At 45.5% G+C, this 8290-nt stretch overlaps 1 pseudogene; it reads right to left on the bottom strand.

The window, feature by feature from the left end:
* Positions 1–4434: 4434 nt before the first annotated feature.
* Positions 4435–7145, bottom strand: LOC139566908 (GPI-linked NAD(P)(+)--arginine ADP-ribosyltransferase 1-like; annotated as a pseudogene).
* Between the last annotated feature and the right edge of the window lie 1145 nt (positions 7146–8290).

Here is an 8290-nt window from a genome sequence, read left to right as displayed (position 1 = left end):
AATTTCATATAACCTTTTAGAATAGTCAATTAATTATACTTCCACCAAATTTGTTTGGCTTCTTTTTGAAGACCTCAGGCAAGGATTAAACTCAGGTTTACATTGAAAAGGGCGCAAGACCTCAGGCCAGGGTCAACTTGTGGGTTAAACTAATGTATTCTGGGAAATGTAGCATTTTTCCAATATTGAATGAAGTGTCAGTGATGAATTAAATATAATAACTTTGAATATTTGCATGCAGGTTTTGTCATTTTAAGAGTTTGTCCTGAAAATTAATTGTTTCAACAATATTTTATATGCTTGTACTGTATATAACGGCATGTTTGATGTTTTATGTAGAAGTATATTTGTATAGACTACTACACCTAATATGTATAAACTACCACACCTAATAATAATACAACACCCGTTCTGCCAGTCAACTTCTGTTAAAGGTCCCCAAAGCACACACATCCCTGGGTCGCTCCTCTTCAATTCGCTGCAGCTAGCGACTGGAACGAGCTACAACAAACACTCAAACTGGACAGTTTCATCTCCATCTCTTCATTCAAAGACTCAATCCTGGACACTCTTACTGACAGTTGTGGCTGCTTTGCGTGATGTATTGTTGTCTCTACCTTCTTGCCCTTTGTGCTGTTGTCTGTGCCCAATAATGTTTGTACCATGTTGTGCTGCTGCCATGTGTTGCGACCATGTTGTATTGTCATGTGTTGCTGCCATGCTATGTTGTCGTCTTAGGTCTCTCTTGATGTAGTGTTGTGGTGTCTCGTCGTGATGTGTGTTTTGCCCTATATTTCTATTTTTAATCCCTGCCTCAGTCCCCACAGGAGGCCTTTTGCCTTTTGGTAGGCCGTCATTGTAAATTAGAATTTGTTCTTAACTGACTTGCCTAGTTAAATAAAGGTAAAAAAAAAGATATTATGACAATAATAATATAGAATAGTAGAGGCATTTTAATTTAACTGAATTCAATTATATTTCCTTATCCTGTTTACTATTTCGATTCGAATTCAATTAAAAAAATGTATTGGAATTTGAGGCATTCTCAATTCAATTCTGAATTGAGCCCAACCCTGTTTGCTATTGAAGATTGACAGTATTATTTTTTTTTAACTGATATTCCCATTCAAGTCAGCGTTGTCTGATAGGTGTGTGGCCCTCCAAACATCTTTGAGGTACCATTTGAAAGTTGAAACTTCTATTGTATTCCCATTTTAGTACATTTAACAGCCAAAACATGACTCCCACCCTGTATTCAAGAGCATGCTGAATTGAGACCAACCCGGCTGTGAATCTCTTCTGAGAAGAAATCACAAGTGTACCCTACAGATTGTGACATCAGCCTGGCTAAGACTGGAATGGCGGATTCTGGCCAAAAGGGGAAGACCCTGCCACACACCGAGGGAGAACGTACAACCCTTACTCAGATGAGTGAATGTAAGTACTGAATCTCTTCATGATTTTCATATGCCTGGACCTACAGTGCATTTGGAAAGTATACAGACCCCTTTACTTTTTCCACATTTTGTTACGTTACAGCATTATTCTTTAATGGATAAAAAAAATAAAAAATCTCACACAATACCCCATAATGACAAAGCGAAAACAGGTTTTTATAAAAAAATATATTAAAAAAAAGCTTATTTACGTTTTATTCAGACCCTATGAGACTAGAAATTGAGCTCAGGTGCATCCTGTTTCTATTGATCATCCTTGAGATGTTTCTACAACTTGGAGTCCACCTGTTGTAAATTCAATTGAATGGAAATGATTTGGAAAGGCACACGCCTGTCTATATAAGGTCTCACAGTTGACAGTGCATGTCAGAGCAAAAGGTTGAAGGAATGAGGTCAAAGGAATTGTCCGTAGAGCTGCGAGACAGGATTGTGTCGAGGCACAGATCTGGGGAAGGGTACCAAAACATTTCTGTAGTATTGAAGGTCCCCAAGAACAGAGTGGCCTCCATCATTCTTAAATGGAAGAAGTTTGGAACCACCATGACTCTTCCTAGAGCTGGCAGCCCGGCCAAACTTAGGGGGAGAAGGCCTTGGTCATGGAGGTAACCAAGAACCCGATGGTCACTCTGACAGAGCTCGACAGTTCCTCTGTGGAGATGGGAGTACCTTCCAGAAGGACAACCATCTCTGCAGCACTCTACCAATCAGGTCTTTATGTTAGAGTGGCCAGATGGAAGTCACTCCTCAGTAAAATCACATGACAGCCCACTTGGAGTTTGCCAAAAGGCATCTAAAGGACTCTCAGACCATGAGAAACAAGATTCTCTGGTCTGTTGAAACCAAGATTGAACACTTTGGCTGGACTGCCAAGCGTCACGTCTGGAGGAAACGTGGAACCATCCCTACGGTGAAGCATGTTGGTGGCAGCTTCATGCTGTGGGGATTTATTTCAGTGGCAGGGACTGGGAGACTAGTCAGGATCGACGGAAAGATGAACGGAGCAAAATACAGAGAGATCCTTGATGAGAACCTGCTCCAGACCGCTCAGGACCTCCGACTGGGGGTGAAGGTTCACCTTCCAACAGGACAATGACCCTAAGCACACAGCCAAGACAACACAGGAGTGGCTTCAGGACAAGTCTCTGAATGTCCTTGTGGCCCAGCCAGAGCCCGGACTTGAACCCGTTCGAACATCTCTGGAAAGACCTGGAAATAGCTGTGCAGCGACTCTACCCATCCAACCTGACAGAGCTTGAGACGATCGAAAGAGAAGATTGTGAGAAACTCCCCAAATACAGATGTCCCAAGCTTGTAGTGTCATACCCAAGAAGACTAGAGGCTGTAATCACTGCCAAAGGTGCTTCAACAAAGTACTGCGTAAAGGGTCTGAATACTTATGTAAATGTGATATCATTTTTTTTATCTTATAAATGTGCAAAAATTTCTGAAAACCAGTTTTTGCTTTGTCATTATGGGGTATTGTGTGTAGATTGATGAGTGAAAAAAACGATTTAGTCCATTTTAGAATAAGGCTGTAACGTAACAAAATGTGGAAAAGTCTAGGTGTCTGAATACTTTCCGAATGCACTGTATATACTGAATCTACTTCCTATTGACATTGCTTCTGTAGCTCATCTCACTGTACCCCACAACAGTTAGAGCTAAGTTCACTAGAGACAAGATTTAGTTTAATTCAGAATGTTTCTCTTGTAGGCATACATACTGTATCTCTTCATGATTTAGGCAAAAATGTGTGACCTCAACCACTTCCACTCGTCCATGACGTCAGAGAGCGAGACCCCTCTGCATCCTGTGCCAGACACCGTTGTGCTGTGAGATGTTGTCGGCCATTTTAGAAAACACTGAGGGGGAGAGTGTGTAGAGATAGACACTGACGCAAATATACACTCACTTTTTGCTTGTTCAGATCGGGTTGAAGAACAATCTAAATGGTGAACACTCAGAATCAATCAGAGAGGTTGTTCATAAGCTATGGAAGCTGGGTTTTCTACAACTGGAGAGAGGAAGCCTCATATTCAGCGAGAGCGATGTGAAGGACCACGGAATCGACGTCTCCAAAAGTTCCACAGGTTGTGTAGGCCGCTCATCGCAGGGTGTGAGATGTACCTGGAGGAAATGTACCACTTTGCGCACACGGCATTCAAGACTACCTAGCTGCTCTGCACGCGTTTCTCACCTACACAAACAAAAGGAGAAACCTACTACTCCAACCTACTACAATCTTTGATCGATTGAAAAGGACATTCAGGAGAGCAACCCTTTTAGACCTCCACAGATGCTCCGTGGACAGGGTTTTACGGAATACGCACGGAACTTATGACCTCTTTCTCTGCTTCCTCCTTGACCTCTCAACAACACCCAACCAGACTCTTTTAGATCTATCATGTCTAGGTCACAGGCTCCAAGGGGATCACAGAGATCACGGCAGAGTACATCAAGCAGGCGATCGAGGCTGAGCCTTACCCTCAGACCACCCCAACGCTTTTCTGCAGTCTGCGAGAGCTGGGGGACGCCTCGCTGGGCAGGGAGGTGCGACGCTACCTGGCCTCCGAGTCCCGTGGGGTTCCTGCTGGAGCCCGACCAATGCTGGGAGCTGGCGGACATGCTTTGGACAGGCGGGGAGATGGAGAGGGAAGTGTTTAGGGAGATGGAACGTTTGAGTTGGACACGTCGGATGAGCATGTGGGGCTTTTAGAGGATGCAGACCGTACTGGGAGACAGACACTGGCAGGTATACTAGAAAGACATCAATGCTGTATGAATGGTCTACTAGGGAGATATCGCCACGGACTATACTGACACATCGACCAAGTTTAGAGAGATGTATAGGTACATTAGGAAGGTAGGTTTGAGTGTTTTATATGTAGAGAGAAAAAAAAAGTGATGAATGCAATCCATGTTTATGGCTCTGAGTAGTGGGTAGTAGTGGTTACTGAAATATATTTCAATTAATCGATTCTTCAAACAAACTTTATTTGCTTCGAGTTTGTACAAACTGACTTGCCGTTCACATGGCAGAAGTCATAGCGCAGTTGAGGTTGGTCATGGTGCCAATAGACTCCAGGTAGAGGTGCCACATCAGACCACCTTCCCATTTTTTGAGGTACCTTCTTTACCGCCACCACCCTGAACAGCTCTTAGGGTGGCACCAGGACATTGAGGCCTGAAGAGGAGCGGCAGTGGCGCGAGTGCGAGCGGGGCAGCAGGTGCCCGTGACATATCCGGATGGTCAGGTCAAAGCTGGAGCTGTACCGCCACGTGGACTCCAGGACGAAGTGCCCGGTGCGCACCTGATCCCCCACCTCCCCTCGCAAGTTGTCCCTGCGCCCGCTGTTAGCATACAGCAGCAGGCAGCCCTTCCCATCCTGCTACGCCTCCTCCCGCCCTATCAGGAGGGCGTCGGTCAGCAGGAAGTGGAGGGACTTGAACAGGAAGAACCGACGGTAGACATTGGCGTCGGGGCCCAGAGATCTGGCTTCCACGTCGAAGATCAAAGGGAAGGTGCGGTTGTATGTGTTTGTGTAGGGGGTCAGCGCTGTGACATGGAGGTCAGTGAGGTTCGCCAAGGTCATCTTGCAGTGTTCCGCTTGCAACCAGGCGGTGGAGAAAGGGGCTGGCCTGGCGTTCCCTGGTCAGCAGGTCGCCTGCGGCGATGTTCCCCCTCTCCTCCCAACACGTCGGGTAGCGGTCGTCCACCGAGCTCAGTTCCGTGTTCAACCGCTCCTCGTCACACCGGCAATTGCACTGCTGAGGACAGCTATGCAGCACTAGAATCATTCTGGCACTGCAGAGGACAGCTATACAGTGTTAGAATACTTCTGCCACTGCAGATGACAGCTATAAAATGTTACAATCATTCAGGCACTGCCGTGGAGAGCTATATAGTGTTAGAATCATTCTGACAGCTATGCAGTGTTATCATACACTGCTCAAAAAAATTAAGGGAACACTAAAATAACACATCCTAGATCTGAATGAATGAAATATTCTTATTAAATACTTTTTTCTTTACATAGTTGAATGTGCTGACAACAAAATCACACAAAAATTATCAATGGAAATCAAATTTATCAACCCATGGAGGTCTGGATTTGGAGTCACACTCAAAATTAAAGTGGAAAACCACACTACAAGCTGATCCAACTTTGATGTAATGTCCTTAAAACAAGTCAAAATGAGGCTCAGTAGTGGGTGTGGCCTCCACGTGCCTGTATGACCTCCCTACAACGCCTGGGCATGCTCCTGATGAGGTGGCGGATGGTCTCCTGAGGGATCTCCTCCCAGACCTGGACTAAAGCATCCGCCAACTCCTGGACAGTCTGTGGTGCAACGTGGCGTTGGTGGATGGAGCGAGACATGATGTCCCAGATGTGCTCAATTGGATTCAGGTCTGGGGAACGGGCGGGCCAGTCCATAGCATCAATGCCTTCCTCTTGCAGGAACTGCTGACACACTCCAGCCACATGAGGTCTAGCATTGTCTTGCATTAGGAGGAACCCAGGGCCAACCGCACCAGCATATGGTCTCACAAGGGGTCTGAGGATCTCATCTCGGTACCTAATGGCAGTCAGGCTACCTCTGGCGAGCACATGGAGGGCTGTGCGGCCCCCCAAAGAAATGCCACCCCACACCATGACTGACCCACCGCCAAACCGGTCATGCTGGAGGATGTTGCAGGCAGCAGAACGTTCTCCACGGCGTCTCCAGACTCTGTCACGTCTGTCACGTCCTCAGTGTGAACCTGCTTTCATCTGTGAAGAGCACAGGGCGCCAGTGGCGAATTTGCCAATCTTGGTGTTCTCTGGCAAATGCCAAACGTCCTGCACGGTGTTGGGCTGTAAGCACAACCCCCACCTGTGGACGTCGGGCCCTCATACCACCCTCATGGAGTCTGTTTCTGACCGTTTGAGCAGACACATGCACATTTGTGGCCTGCTGGAGGTCATTTTGCAGGGCTCTGGCAGTGCTCCCCCTGCTCCTCCTTGCACAAAGGCGGAGGTAGCGGTCCTGCTGCTGGGTTGTTGCCCTCCTACGGCCTCCTCCACGTCTCCTGATGTACTGGCCTGTCTCCTGGTAACGCCTCCATGCTCTGGACACTACGCTGACAGACACAGCAAACCTTCTTGCCACAGCTCGCATTGATGTGCCATCCTGGATGAGCTGCACTACCTGAGCCACTTGTGTGGGTTGTAGACTCCGTCTCATGCTACCACTAGAGTGAAAGCACCGCCAGCATTCAAAAGTGACCAAAACATCAGCCAGGAAGCATAGGAACTGAGAAGTGGTCTGTGGTCACCACCTGCAGAACCACTCCTTTATTGGGGGTGTCTTGCTAATTGCCTATAATTTCCACCTTTTGTCTATTCCATTTGCACAACAGCATGTGACATTTATTGTCAATCAGTGTTGCTTCCTAAGTGGACAGTTTGATTTCACAGAAGTGTGATTGACTTGGAGTTACATTGTGTTGTTTAAGTGTTCCCTTTATTTTTTTTGAGCAGTGTATATATACTGTATATAGCTACATATATAAATACAAAGCTCTGGCTTCCTGTAAATTGTCACCAATATATTCAAATATGTACAACTGGGGTCACCCACCTCTGCACTGTTGACTGTAGTGAGCATTGTTGCCAAGAGCAACATGACTCCTGTCAAGCATTTCATAATAGTGCAGGTTGACAGCAAAACAACCTGTTGATAGAATGTAGAATGTAGAAAAATAATCACTCATTTCCTAATACTGGTATTTTTACAATGAACCAATATGACTGATGAATCTTGGTCAGTCAGTCATAACTGCTAGAACATGTGGTTGATCACCTAATGTGGAGTTGAAACAAACTAATGTGTATATAATTCAATAGACTTTCAAATGTTGTGTTTTCTGATTATTATCCATTGGGGTGGTGTGTGTCTGTGCCAGCAACTGTGTTTCCTTACCGGATCTCTGTCCTCTCTTTGTCCAATCCCTGTCCCAGATAGTTTTAGCTGACACTTTAGGTCTATCCTGTTAAGTCAGGCTCTGAGACAAACAGCTTCACAGAAATCACCTCACAATAAATGAATGATCTGAGCTTGTGCTGGGTCGGACACTAGTGTAGACTACCCACAGATACAAACTCTTGAAGCCAACCCCCTTCACTGTGTTTATCCCAGTAGTTAGTGGCTCCTCTCCTCTGCTTCAAATACACTGATCTGAAACAGGTGAAAGTAATATTGTGGATGCATTTGCTTTCAGCAGTTCTGTTTTTTTACCCACAAGAATTCAGATGAAGGAGACAGATTCAACTACTGTTTGACCCAGCATGCACTGACCCTCAACGCCCACACATGAATTGGCCAACATCACCTACACTCACCCAATCCTTGTGAGTTGGATCCCAAAGGCCAGAAAATAAAATATGCTGTGCATGCCATAACTTAATATAACTTTTAAAACCGTGGGTGTATTTTATATGGTGACAGACTTAAAAATATGTATGTGCAACCCCCCCAATTTTTTTTTTAATCACATGAGCAAATTAGCAATCAATGCTATCCAGCAAAGAATGCTGGATACATTAATGCACGAATGTAGGACACAATTTATATAGTCACTGCTGTTTTCTTAGCTTACGAAATGGACAAAACATTAAGAACACCTTCCTAATATTGAATTGCACCCCCTTATGCCCTAAGAACAGCCTCACCCCCAAAGCCAATTCCTCCTTTGGCCACCTCTCCTTCCAGTTCTCTGCTGCCAATGACTGGAACGAACTACAAAAATCTCTGAAACTGGAAACACTTCTCCCTCACTAGCTTTAAGCACC

The sequence above is a fragment of the Salvelinus alpinus genome, chromosome 39, assembly GCF_045679555.1.
Source record: "Salvelinus alpinus chromosome 39, SLU_Salpinus.1, whole genome shotgun sequence".
NCBI lineage: Eukaryota > Metazoa > Chordata > Actinopteri > Salmoniformes > Salmonidae > Salvelinus > Salvelinus alpinus.
The sequence above is the reverse complement of the archived record's forward strand: the minus strand, read 5'-3'. Positions and strand labels throughout refer to the sequence as shown.